The sequence below is a fragment of the Terrapene carolina genome, unplaced genomic scaffold, assembly GCF_002925995.2.
Source record: "Terrapene carolina triunguis isolate 2854851 unplaced genomic scaffold, T_m_triunguis-2.0 Scaffold96, whole genome shotgun sequence".
NCBI classification, from domain to species: Eukaryota; Metazoa; Chordata; order Testudines; family Emydidae; genus Terrapene; species Terrapene triunguis.
The window spans coordinates 52918005-52933111 of record NW_020664447.1 but is presented as its reverse complement, the minus strand read 5'-3'; positions in this window follow the sequence as shown (position 1 = coordinate 52933111).

Here is a 15107-nt window from a genome sequence, read left to right as displayed (position 1 = left end):
CCATTCCCCATATCTTCTCAAGGTCCATGGGCTTGAAAGGCCATGCCTCTTGCCCATTCTATCCCCTTCAAAGCCCCTTCTGCCTGAGATTGGAAACTGTAAGTTCAACCTCTTTTGCCTACAGATTTTATTAGTTTCTCCGAGCCTTCCTGTGGGTTTCTCCCCAAAAGGAAATGATCTAGCCCATTTCTGTGGCTTAGTTTCCTCATCTGGAAAAAAGGGAATGTCATGCTAATTCACAGTGCTGTTGTGAAGATAAATACATTCAATATCCTTACATGGAAGGTGCTAGGTAAGTGCTAAGGTTTTTACTATAATATTTAATATTTCATTTAGCTTGGCCTCTCGCCATGAGAGATACAGGCCTGGTGTTCAACTGTGGCTAAAGCCCTAGTAAAAGTCAAAAGAGACACGTCCTGTTTTTGTTTTTGTTTTTAAAATACTACTGCACCATAATTACAGTTGCTGTAGGAGAAGGAGCCAAACAATTAAATTCCCCATAGGTGTTACTTGTAATTGTTCCTAGTGAATAAGAAGATTAAGCATGGCAACAATGCACAGCACAAGATGGCCTAAACCCTGTTTTTCTTGCAGAACTGCAAATAGTAGCAAATCAAAATACTGTTCTCCTTAATTACCACTGTATGAGGCACCCGGCTAAAAGCAGGCTCAATCTGAATGTTTTCTATACAGCTACAGTATGTGCATACAATGCATGCCTTTATGTACCATCTAATAGACAATATTATACACTCAATTATTGCCTACTTTCATTTTATAGGGAGAAATCACTGGTGAGTCTAGGACATTGGCCTCTCAGCTTCCCCAGCAAGCAATGTGTTGACTGAACTAAGGGAACAGTTTTACTTCCTGAAGCCAGTAGAGACTATTTATACTTAAACACATTTCTTCACAACTTACAGCATGTTGTATTAGGTGAGAGCCTGTGAGCTGGACAGGCTGCAATCTCTGTTTGTGCGGTTTGCAAGCTGGAGCTTGTGGTGTGCTTCACCAAGTTTGCACATTTTCTCTTTCTCTTTACCCTGGAATCAGCTACCCTGCTGATCTGAAGTCCCTTTGGGATGTGAACTCATCTCACCAGAAGTCAAAGTGCTGATGCAATAAAACAAGCAGTGTCCCTGCTTTTTTGAAAAATTAAACGTTCCTGTGTACTGAAATTGATGAAACAGGTTATTAATTAGCTTTCTGAGCCAAGTTCAGCCTTGGCGTAAACTGATATATCTCCCACTACCTTCCCTACTGCTTATGCCAGGACTGAGCTTTGTCCTATATGTTGTTATTTCTTTAATCAGCATTTCAGACAGAAAAAGGCAGCAAGCCAGCCCAGTAATGAGTCTCTTCCTACTGAAAGTTAACTACTTGTTGAGATTTCTATTTATTCAGGAGGAACCATCTCACTCTCTGACATGCTTTTACTGATTATCAGGGTTATCGGACACCTTGTGCATTGAATTTTAATTGGCAGTAGGCTACAGCTTTTTAGTGAGAATAATGGGAAGTGCTTCTTATGAAATCCTTGGGAATTTAAGGGCTATCTGTGAGGAGCAAATGACTCACAAGATTTACTGATTCACACATCTGAAGAAGATTATAAATCAACCTTCCTATTTCCAAAAGGCGCACTTGAGGCATAAACAAAGAAAGGGGAAGTAATTCTGTGAAAATCTCTAATTTATTTAAACACCCAATTAATCATGTTGCTACAGCATGATTTTTTTTTAATTAATGTGAAAGGTCAACAGTAGACAAATTGATTTAGCTTTCTTTTATCCAAAACACTGACCTGCTTTCAGTTATGAATTGAGATGTCTCAATCACGGTCAAAGAATTTATGCAAATTCTAATTGCAATTTTTTTTCCTTTTAGCTTTATTACATTCACTGAAGCAAATAATTATTTATAAACATTTCATAATTCTACACTTAAAAAAAGAAACTCTGGATAAACAATAAGAGATGTCACATGGACAAAATGAGTTTGGTACCTTAGAGGTGGAAGGGCAGGTAAGAATTTAGTTAAATAGATGTTTGTTTTCTTTAATACCAATAATCTCACAGTGACAACATCTTAAATTTCTCAAAGAATGAGATTGAAAGAAATAGATGGATATGAGCACTAAATATCATTATTAACAGTGGCACAGAAAGTAGTCCTTTGTGCATAGAAAGCTTAGTTATGAAATGCCTTAGTTATGAAACCCATGGCCATGGCTTCATCTAGGTAAAATAGAAAAGTATGTGTGCATACTTTCAGATTAACACAGCACTGTCACCTGGGAATATCAGAACGCACAAGGGACTTCAAGGCCAGGCTCCATCTTGATTACTTTTGATTGACTGGGGATAAAGTTGACAGCCAGATTTTATTTTCACTAGTAAAAGACAAAAATATGGCAAAGAAGACACTATTACGAAACAAACTCTAGTCCAAGCACCACTCTGGCCCAGTGAAACTGATATTCTGTTTTTGAGACCACTAGACTAATCATCTTTATACTGCAAACCAAAAAAGTCTATGATATATTTCAGACAAAAACTTGCAGCTGTATCTTATTCTTTCTAGAAATGCTTCGAACATAGGTTCACTTTAAGATGGAAATAATTTAAAGATTAAGTGCAATGGAGCCACTCCTGATTTACATCAGGTGACGAGCTGCTGTCCAGCTGCAAACATCTTGATGGACAGTGAGCAGAAAGGAAGGGAAGGTGGAAAATATACAACTAATTTTAACTGAACTTACTTCAGAAATGTGCTATACATTGTTTTTTCATTTTCTGAAAGCTTTAAAAAGGGGAAAAGATTGGATTGTGCCATAAATCAGTGGTTTTCAAAGTGTGGGGTATGCCCCCTTTGGGGGGGTGCAGAGGAACATTCGTATGTGTGTATGTGCATGTGCAGCAGGGCCGTGGCCAGCTCCTCACAGTGTGTGGTAAGGGAGCGCCACACAGCCCCGATCTGCTCCCAGACCAGCTTCACCTCCAACTCTGTTCAGCCCCCAGTCCTGCTCTGCCTCCAGGTCCGGCTCTGCTATCACCCCCACTCTGCCCCCAGCTGCAGCTCCACACTGCCCCCTGCTCTGGCCCCAGACCAGCTCTGCCCTCATTCCCTCTTTGCCCCCAGACCAGCTTTGCTTCTAGCCCCAGCTCCTCCCCCATCCTCAGTTCAATCCCCAGCTCAGTGGCTATACAGTAGCTTCAGCCCAAGCTGCGTTGCTGAGGAAGCCTTGGCTGCACAGTAATGGAGGGGCGGTGTGGACAGATTCCATTAATGGTAAGCGGGGGGTGAGGGGGGACTGGAAAAGTTTGAGCACCACTGCCATAAATGAATAGATTCTATGCTGACTTTTCACTGATACATCAGTTTCTTTCCTTTCTCTCACAGGGCCTGATTCTGAGCTCACCTAAATCAGTTTTACATTGGTGTAACTCCATTTAGTTCACTAAAGATACACCTGATTTACACCAGTGTAAATGAGCTAAGAATCAAGTGTTTACAGCAGTATAAGTGAGATAAGAATCTGGCGAATAGTCTGCTGGGAAAAAAAAGATAATCTTGCAAGTACAGAGGGAATATAACAGGGGAAATAGTCTAACTTGTGTGCTGAATAGCTATGTGGGAATTTGCTGCAGTAATTACCCTCCTATCATTAGTGACAAGTAATTGCCATAGCAACCCCATTGCCACCTGTCTCGCACACACACATATGCACGCACACACACACACTAAATATTCATAGTATTGAAAGAAAAGCACAGAAAACAGTAGCTTAATGTCATTTATTGAATCACAGGGTTTTTTAATCAACGAAATATTATCTCCTCCTCCCCCGCCAACTCCCCATAAATATTTATTAAAAATAAAATGTTTGTGTTGTGGAAAACAGGGCTATTCAAGCAAAGCACCTTTATTCAACACTAATTCTTTGAGGGAAGAAAAAAGAACTCCCACAGCCTTGTTTCCTTAATTTACTTTATTGCATTCATTGGGCCTGATTCTGAGTCTCCCTTGCATAAATTCTAATGAAGGCAACAGAGAGGTTAGCACTGAGAGGTTAGCACTCCCTCAGTATTACACATCCACAGCATCATATTTCCTGCTTTGTCCTGTCAGCACCTAATATTCCTTATCACATTGTACAATTCTTACCTATCTTAGTTGGTAACATATGGCTCCTTATGGCCTTGTTTATACTTGGAAAACGTGGACTCATTATCTGCATTATGCTACAGTACTAACAGTGGAGACTGAAGAGTAAACACGGGTTTTTATCACAGTATCATCTAACCCTGATCCTGGTCTCCAATACAGCGTCCACCATGGATACTACCAGAGGAGTCGTATGTTGAAATAATGTACATGGATATCAGTTTCTTTACATTCTAAAGAATTACTACAAATCCCCTGTTTTTCAGTTAGCATCAAGTGAAAAGGGAGGAGAGACTGCTGTTGTCCCCGGTTTAGAATAGTCCCTACCATTCTGGTTTTTGCAGTCTTCTTGTCCCCACAACTAAGATTAGATTGTTTCTAATGTGGTGATCATGTTTTTACAGCTCACTAGGAGATAAAACTTGCTATATACCCTACTACCACTAGATGTCATCAAACTACTAATAAAGAGGGACCAGATCCCTGAACTTTTTCAAAATAGGTTTCCTTAACCCTATCACTCAGCCCAGATGATGAAATGAGAGCATGAAGGAACAATAACAAAATCCAGGAACATCATGCACTGACACAAACCATTTGTGCCCCACATATTCACTCCAGCCCTTTGTATCAAGTATTATATTAACTTCTTCATGGTAAAGTTAAATTCTTTTCTCTATATCCAAGACGCAGATTCTCATTTTCCACAGGGTCTATCTAATAAACAACTCTTTCTCCACAAATTCTTAATGACGTTGAGAAAAAATGGGAGATCCCTCCAAAAATACTGTGGTGTTCAATTTTTCTGAGGTAAATCAGACAATGTATTGTACAGCATATTGCCCCTGGTAAATTTTGGAGGCACTCAATAAATCTATGTAATATTTTGTTTAAAATAAGCTCTACTATTTTCATTCTTTTGGTGTATTAGAAAAATGCAGTTTTTCACTGGGATAAAGTGGGGAAAAAACAAACAAAGGGTAGAGATAGGATTCATGTTCCTTTAAATGTACTAAACAACAGGCTGTACCTATTAAAAACCTGAATGGTATCTGGTTGGCTTAGATACCAATCAGAGTGGAAGGGAGGGAGAAAACTGTTTCCAATCAGCTTAGTTTCTAGAATGAAATGGTTGGCCAATCACATGAGACATGGGTAGGCTTCAACTTCCTAGAAAAAAAATCATATACTGTCCCCTGCACTATTTATCTCATTCATTCTTGTTTCAATATCCCATCTTGGGACAATACGCCCTGTCATAATAAAATAGGATTCGCAAGCAGAAACTAGTATTCATTTCTCAGACACTTGTGCTTCTTCTGTTCTAATACCTTAAGCAGCATATATTAATTATTTCATAATCCCAGGGATTTGTATGTTATGTCTCACATTTTGTTGTCCCACTCCCTTTTAATTGCTCTTGCTCCACATGTTGGGGATTAAAGGTCCATGTTAGTTATTAATAGAAAGCTTCTTAATAGAAAGCTTGCTTACAATGAAAAGCATTTCACAGAGAAAAGAGTAACAAAATGGAGAATCAAATGTAAAATGAAATACTGGCTTAAAGAATAAGTGGGAATAGATATAATGGGACAATTTTAATAGCATAAAGCAGAATTACATATCAGTGTAATAGTATACTCAAGCCCCATCAATTTAAATGCAGATATTTCTCTTCCACTAATTAATGAGACTATCATCCTCACTCAGAGATAGAATACCGAATTGCATCCATATATATTCTGCCTAAGAACTATGAATTTTAGTGACCATATTTCTGATCATTATTGTTTCTGTTCATAGTTAGAATGGAAATACTAAAAGCAAAAATCTTAAAACTGTTGCACACTACTTTTTAGAGAAACTGTGCCTCATAATTTAAATGCACTGTAAAACAGTTCCCACCATCTAAACTGCTTACTGTTCCACCAGGCTGATATTAAAGCAAGTTACATGTTATGTAAAGAATTCATTATATTAGGAAATTCATTTTAAATGTTGTTATATACATTAATTTCTATGTTTCTTATTGGGGCGTATTGTTTTATATTTTGCTATATTCTTTTAATCCTTTTCAGATTTGCATTAGAGATGGGCCAGAGACAAAACCCTGGATCCAAACACTTCTGCACTTTCAAGTGTTCCAAACCTGGAGGCAAGTTTTCCTTTTTCATTTCACTTCCACAAATGCCCAGCATGAAGATTGAGATGATTAAAGAAGTCGTTTTAAAAACCCATCATCACAAGAGAGGCTGCTTCATGAGTCAGCTGCAGGGGGGTACATAGGAAGAAGCATTCCATCTAGCATGCTCCCTACAAACATCAGTTCTGTACTGCAAGCCAGCTAGTGCTAGTGATGTAGTGGTAAACCAACCTAAACTAAATTCTATATTCCCCAAATTAGAAGTGGGTAAACTCCATACCCGTGTTTACCCTTGACTGGCTAATGCCCAATGCCATGAGGGACTGAGTACCTCCTGCAAGCATCCCAACTCAACTCCAGTGGAAGCTAAGGTTGTTCAACACTTTCCAGAAGAAGCTCAGCACATTGCAGGGTCAGGCCTCTGTTTCCAGTATTCTAGGCAAGGCTTCCAAAAATCTCCCATGAAACTTGTCCTCATAAACTGGCGCTGCTTTAAGTGATAGAAGCAGCATGTATACAACTTAGCTTTGAAACATCAGTGCACAACTAGAGAATAACACATTGAAATTCTGAGCACCTAGCCCCCAATAACTGGAGAAGACTATCAGGGATTTGCTACAACAACTGGACTTTTCTCTCACTTCCACTTAAATTGGGAAGCATACTCCCACCCTAATCCTGACTAATATGACAAAGTCTCCCAGAGGAGGAGGCAGCGCTTCCTAAAGATCATTCCAAGAGATGTCATTCTCAGAGCTTTGTTGATCAGGAATTCCTGCCAATAAACTCACTACAGTAGCAACAGTGTCCTTTACGGTTATCATGAACTCACTATAGAATTTTTATTGAGAGAAAAGTGAGGTTATTTTTATCATGTAATAGAAACAACTGAAGAAGGTGTCCCGTTCACAGCTGTGAGTTCTGCAGAACTAGCAAGCATTCTATTGAAGTCGAAGCACATTAGCAATTGTGTAAACAACATTTTAGACACTGACTGTTCATGTTTCATATATTTTTAAATGTTTTCAATTCTCATTGCAGGCAGAAATGTCAACACTTTTACCAGACAGTAAAGGGCGGACAGTAAAGGGTGCTACAATCTTGATGCTGCCATCTGGTATCTCTGAGTGCCAGTCCTGATGGAAAGGAGAGGTGATGTTTTAGAAGGATGCAAACAGAGAGACAGGAGGTGGGTTTGTCAGGAATTGTTATTTGCCTTTCACATTGACTTTTCACAGTAATCGAGCACATAGATGAGCTCTCTCTTCCTGGATATGGAAAAAAATGTCTGCATCCCCCACTCCCTCCAAATCTCCTCACTATCATATGAAATCTCAACATTTGGTAAACGTGATTCAAATACAAATAAAGGCTCAATGGCATTTTCAACAGCCTATGCAGAAGGCATATTGATGATGACGTATGAGTCACAAACAAATTGTTCACGTGAAAGCAAACTGTATTGCAGTGGTTCCCAAACTTGTTCCGCTGCTTGTGCAGAGAAAGCCCCTGGCGGGACGGGCCGGTTTGTGTACCTGCCGCGTCCGCAGGTTCGGCCGATCGCCTGGGGCTTGGCCTGGAGTGACGAGCCGCGGCCACTGGGAGCTGTGGGAAGCGGTGCGGGCCGAGGGATGTGCTGACCGCCGCTTCCAGCAGCTCCCATTGGCCTGGAGCAGCGAACCGTGGCCACTGGGAGCCGCGATCGGACGAACCTGCAGACACGGCAGGTACACAAACCGGCCCAGCCCACCAGGGGCTTTCCCTGCACAAGCGGCGGAACAAGTTTGGGAACCACTGCTGTATTGAAACACACTGCACTTTCTTCAAAGGCTGTTCTAGGGAGCTAAACCCTATGGCTTACTCATTGTGGGAGAAATTTCTGTTTTAAAGAGTAGTGGGCCAGATTATACCTGCTGTGGCTCTGGGGGGAGGAAATCTGTCAGGATCCCCTTTCTTCCTCTGCCCAACTGAGGAGGGAGAGGGCTGCTTCCCTCCCAATGGAAACGTTGTGGGGCCTATCTTGAAACCTAGTAGACACGAGGGGATCCATGGGAGACCAGGGACATATGCTTCAACCTGTCTGTGCCCTCCTTGCCATTGCTATTGCCATGACAGGGAAAGATGGGTTTGTGAAGAAGGAATGCATGGTGCTGACATGAAAGAGAAAGAAATACAGTAATGTGGATATGTATTATGGATTTCAGGGATGACCTGGACCATTGATTACACTAGATATAAGCCAAACTGATAAGGCTGCCTAGATGTCTGAAGAATAGCAGTGTTCTGGTAGGTCAGTGTACTTTGATACCAGTACTTTCCCAAGATATGACATGTCAAATTTGGTATCAGTTACATCATTGTAAATTGGAAGAACTTCCACTGAGATTGATTTACACCAGTGAAACAAGGAGAAGAAATTATGGAGATGAAAAAGGGCCTGAAATATTATTTCTGTAAATAATATCAAAATAATGAAACAGGTGGATTGGCTAGCGTTGGAAAGATCACTTCTGGGAATTATCTCACAATATGGTTGGCTCACCAGGTTAAAATGTTTAAAGTGGGTCCAGTGGCAACTGATGCCAAATAAGTCATGTGGCTGCAGTTAACAATCTGAACCCTTCTTCTCTCCACCTGCAGGCTGATTACATACTTAAAGAAAAACTAGGACGTTGTGTTCAGGGCTGTCTCAGAAAAGTGGTGTGGTGAGGGTAAGGGAGGCTGGTGGGGAAGGAGGAAGAAAAAGGAACACACTTTCTTCCACTCCCCATTTCAGGATAAAAAACTGTGACCTTTATAGAAAGGACAGGGTGGGAGAAAACAGTTTTGATCTCTCTACCCCTGTATCCCTTTCACTGTTATCTCCCAGTCCCACACTATCCATTTCCAGTCTAGCTCATATCCTACCACACACACCACGAATTCTCCTACAATTAACTCCAGTCTTTCTGCACTCAATTTTGCCAACCCAATCCACCCTCCTCCTAAACTCAATACCTTTCAAAACCTCCCATGTCTCTATCAGCTCCTTCCAACTCCCCCCCACCAGCTAAGAAACACTCGTAGTATAACCTCAGGGTGAAATCTCCTCCTCTTTGTAGCTCTGAACCCTCTGTCACTTGACAATCCCAGGTTCAGAATATACCCTCCTACTTTTTGCTCGGCCTGAAAAAGTTGCAGCAGAGGCAGCAGGGAGCACGTGCAGACAATCCTATATTGTATATCTGTGGAGGTAGACTGAACTAATTCCAAAGAAGTCTTTATTACCTGCTCTGTTCTTGCTCCTCCCTCTTCTACATGAATGTTGCAACCCGTCTCAGAATGCTTTATTAGAATCAAGAATTGACAGACTTATTGGCAGAAAGACAAAAACTTTCGTGCCAAAATCTAATGAGCTTCTTAAGCAAGATACTCTTGTAATGGAATGCCAAACTGTTCAGCCACTAAGTGGAGCCATGTGTAACATATCTCACTTAAGTTCTCAACAGCTATTCTTGGCAGTGCATTAAAGGGTCTTATAATGAACAGCTCTGGTGTATCACTCTGAGAACAAAGCCCTGTAGCTAGTTCATATCTGGTACAAGACTCTGACCTGCTAGTAACAGCCTTGCAACCTACCATGTACAAGAGGTACATGCCATGATGTCAAATGTAAAGGTATCCTAACTGGTGCCAGAGAAGAGCAGAAACAGAAGGAAAACAGCAACAAAGGTTGCTAACAAAGCAACAAAGGTTGCAGGACTGATCTCACCAACATGTCACTCTTCAGTGCCCTAGAGAACTTAAAACAGGCTAGAAACAGTATTTTGTAAGATTTTGCATTGCTACAAAACAACCAGGAAACTGGAGATATTCAGGTATCTTCTTTAATTTATGCTATGGGGAAGCAGGCAGAGCATATCTTTAAATATTTTGCCTTTACTGAAGACAGTTACAAAGATTACTATGAAAGTGTTATGGCTATGTTTGATGCATACTTTATACCTCAGAGAAATGTGTTTAATGAAAGAGCATGTTTTCACCACAGAATTCAAGAACAAGGAGAAAATGATGAATCTTTTATAAGAGCTCCGCATGCATTGGCTGAAAACTGTGATTTTAGGACTGAAAAACATGACAGGCTGGTTATTGGGTTAACAGACAAGAACCTCTCACAGCAACTACAATTAAAAACAGACTTAAATTTACTCACAGCTATGCAGACAGTAAAACAATCTGATCTAGTCCAACAACAGAACAAAAGTCAGGAGCAACTTGAAAAACCTGAAACTAACTTAGAAGCTGTACACAGAAACAGCATGATTGCTAAAAGGCATTACCATAAAAGCCCTGAGGCTATGAGGGAATCCCAGGCTAACTACAAAGAATTTCTGACTAAACACACAAGATGTGGAACATTTCATACCTCAAGATGTGTATCCAGCTAAAGGTGAAATATGTAATAAATGGACAAAATATGGACATTTTTCAGCTGTTTGCCACACCAAAGCAGTCAGGGAGTTGATTGATATTACAATCAAAAACTATTGTTTCTGGGATCTATCATGTGTGATGACACTGAGTCTGCAAGGAGAGTGAAAATGAATATTCATGGAAGGACTATTGACTTTAAAATTGACTCAGGAACAGATGTGACCATCATCTCAGAAGGGACTTACAATTACCTTCAACCACTCCAGAACTGAAATCACCTGACACAGCCTTGACTAGCCCTGGAGGTATTCTGAACTGCATGGGCAGTTCACCATAGAAACAAATTTACAAAGACAAAAGCTTTAGCTTTGCATATAAAGTGCATGTGATCAAAGGATCAAAGGCTAACAAGTTTCTCAGCTGCAGTGTGAGAAAGATGGAAGAACTTGATGGAGAATTTGGAGATATTGGACTTCTGAAGAGAGATCCAGTGCAAATAACCCCAAGAGACAATGCTGAACCATATAGCGTACACACACCTTTGCCAGACAGATCTTGGAAAAGATGAGGTGCAGATTTATGCAAATTTAGAGGACATAATTACCTGATTGCAGTGGAGTATTTTTCCACATATACAGAAATAATGCTCTTGAAAGACATAACATCTCGCAGTGTTATTGAGAAACTGAAGTGCACTTTTGCTCATTTCATTATTCCAGAACAACTAGTGATAGGTGACCATATTTTTCAAAGTGAAAATGGGACACCACACAGGGCTATCCCTCCTCCCTCCCCTCCTGCCCCCCATGCAGGGCTGGCATTGCTGCCATTCGCCCGAGGAACACCCTGTGCAAAGCTGGTGTTGCCATTCATCCAAACCCCGCCATGTGGGGCTGGCTTCGCTGCTTGCTCCACCAAACATTCTTCCACACCCTGCATTTGTCCAGTTTGCTGTTGCCAGTTGATGATCAATTGGTAAGAGCGAATAGGACAAATGCCCAGTTTTGCCAAAAAAGTCAGGACATCCAGGACAGGGCTTAAAAAGGGGCCTGTCCCAGCCAGAATGGGATGTATGGTCACCCTAACTAGAGATGGACAATGGACCACAGTTCACCTCAGTGGAATTTAAATAATTCCAACAAAATATGATTATGTTCATATTACTAGCAGATCACATTTCCCAGAGCTGAAGAAGAGCTCTGTGTAAGCTCGAAAGCTTGTCTCTCCCACCAACAGAAGTTGGTCCAATAAAAGATATTACCTCACCCACCTTGTCTTTATATTAGTTTGTGGTTGTTGTATTTGGGAGATATTATATTTTATCTGCATTTTTAATGGCTGGATTCCTGCCATATATCGGGTGTATAACCATATAATAGGGGCATAACCTTTGATATGATTTGATCAGTTAATAATTTTTAGTCTCTTCCCAGCACTCCTGGATGTCACACTTTTATTACAAAGAGGACTAAAACCTTGAATTGAATCCTGTCATTTCCTGGTGAGAAGTATCATTTTGATGCCCAGGAAACAGGCTAGAAGTTATTTTAATTAATAGCATTAATTTATATCATAGTTGGCTACAAATGCAGGCCAGACGGAAAAGTGAAGAATGGTTGGGAGCTAGATGATAGTTTTAAATTGAACTGTTTCAGGTCTGCTGTATGAGCTAAATCTTCCAGGTATGTTCCATTGTGGTTCTCTGTTCAAGGAACTGGTAATGACGAAGAAAAGCAATGATGGTGAGCATCCCACATTTTTAGTGGACATGGGAATAGCAAAAACAGAAAGATCATTAGATGAGGCTGGGGAAATGGCATCTGTTCAGGCTTATCAAAGGAGATGTATAATGCAGGCAGAAATTGTGTTTAACTAGACTAAGAATAACAGTCAGTGAATAAAAATCAACTTTTACCAGATTCAACTCTAACAATACAGGACTAAATTCACTCTTGGCATAAACTGTCTCGATGCAGTTGGAGTCAATAGCATTGCCTCTACTAACATCATTGCTGAATTTGACTCTCAGTCTCTACATACAGACAGCTCCATACAATCCACCCCCCTCAAAGCAACTATTTTAAAAGAATGTTAAGACTGAAAAATCAAGCGTTCAACAGTTAGGAAATATCAGAATTAAGATTGCCCTTGCAAGAAATTAAGGCCAAAATTATCAAAAGAGTCTGCTAAATTTTGGGTACTCAATCTGAGACACCTAATGCCTGACTTTTCAGAGCACTTTATATATTCAAGCACAACTCCAAGTGACTTCAGTTGCATTTGTGAGCACTCAGCACTTCTGCCAATCTGCCCACAGAAGTCTCAAATTAGGCACCCAGAAAACATGGAATACAGTGGCTACCTGTGAAATGTTTTGTTTAAGTGCTTGCCTAGCATCACATGTGGCAGCCAGAGGCAGGGACAGAATCTAATTTCCAGGGCAGCACTGAATACATTTACCATGAGACCTTCCTTTCTGCTTCTGCAAGTCTCTGCCTCATTTGCTACACACATTCCAACGCCCATACTCAATTGATCCTTGGGTCCTGTGGTTCCTCCCCCTTTAGTTTTGTGCAGAGCTAGGCCCACCCATCCTCAGTACTTCAAATATTACCCACATTCCAACTTTTATAACTACTGAGGCAGGGATCTTACACAGGACCGGTGCAAGGAAGTTTCGCGCCCTAGGCGAAACTTCCACCTTGCCCCCCCCCCCCAGCTAACCTCGCCCCCTGTTATTGCGGGTGGTCCTCCCCGCGCCCTCCCTGCCCCAGCTCACCTCCACTCCACCTCCTCGCCTGAGCGGGCTTTTAGGCGCCCCTAACCACTAGGCACCCTAGGCGGCCGCCTAGTTTGCCTAAATGTTTGCACCGGCCCTGGTCTTACAGACAACAATCTCCTTCACTATCCTTCCCTGATTCATTCCCAGAGCATGGCCCATTCTGTGCAATGTGGAAAAAATAGCTGGAGATCATGCAATTAAAGACTTTGTCACAAAGCACATGCAAAATGAGGATGAATTAAGATTGCCTTGGCTTTTCTTAACTTTTGAGTGCTTGACTTTGCAACCTTAACATTATTTTAAAGTGGTTTTAGAAAAAATTAATTTCCAAAGGTCTTTTCAAAAGCAAACTGAAAAAATAATAATTGCATGATGTGAACTATACTGACCTCCATACAGGTTATTGCAGGGTTCAGACTTTTAGATCCACAACGCAAACTTCTAGTACTTGAACTAATAGAGGTAAGTGGTAGAAGTAATAGACTGTTATCCTCTATATTGACCAGCTACTAGAGGGTTTCCTGACAGCAGAGTAATGGTGAGTTCTGAGTTCAATTCCAGGTTCTGGAGAAGTGTGTGTTATAACCTTTTCTATGCCTACTCCCCTGCCTGCTCCTATTTTCCTTCTACCCAAGCTCCTGCCTCTTTACCCATATTGCTTTTCAACCCTCTGCATTTGAGTCAGACAACAGCCTCCTTCTTCTCCACGCCGCCTGATCTGCAAGAGGAGCATTGAGAGCACGGGAGAGACAGTTTTTCACCTTTTAGGTCTGGTGCCACTATGGCTGCCAGGAGAAGCAATTGCAGGAAAAGTCCTGCTCAGTCTCTAAAGCCCTGGGATAGAGGATACTCAATCATTCTGTGATGATAGGGCATGCTCCATGTGGTTAGAGTATAGGAGCTGTATAGGAATGGAGCATGCTCAGTGCAGACAGAATCTTCTTAATGCTGCAAACTCTAACAAGCCTTTACTTAGCATGTGTGAGCTGTGATATTTAGAGGCTTATAACCTGGCCAAATTTGGGTGGATTTTCACAGGAATGGTGAAAATCACATTCCTGAAACCAGGGCATCTACCTCTGCCTAATCTTAAATCCCTCTTCCAAAGCATGGAGGCACTAGAGTTTCTCAATAAAAGAAATTGTAAGAATTTTTCCACACTGGCAAAATTTTTTTCCACTAACTTCATTCTCAGAAATGGTTGAAATGTTTTAGCTTAAACTTTAACAAAAATTCAGCCTGAAGCAGTCACCTGACATGGAAAATTTCATCCTTAATATTTAATTTGGTAAATTCATAAGCAACCGAAGATGCGGTTTTATAATGTAAAGTGTTGGGCAATCTAAACTAGAGCCATAGCTACCTCTCCATCTGCAGTGTCTTAGCTGTATTATGCTGCGGTTGCAAAGACATTTATAAAAGCACATATGTAAAAGTGGCACCTCCTTTGTAGCTCTGCATCCTGTGAATAGGCAGTCACATTAAGCAGTCTTGATGGCCCTAGGTCTTGTATAGTTTTCATACATCTGCTTCAGACGTAAGATCAGAGAAGGGTTTGCTTTTGTTCATGAACCGTAGCAGAATATGATGTATTTGTGACTG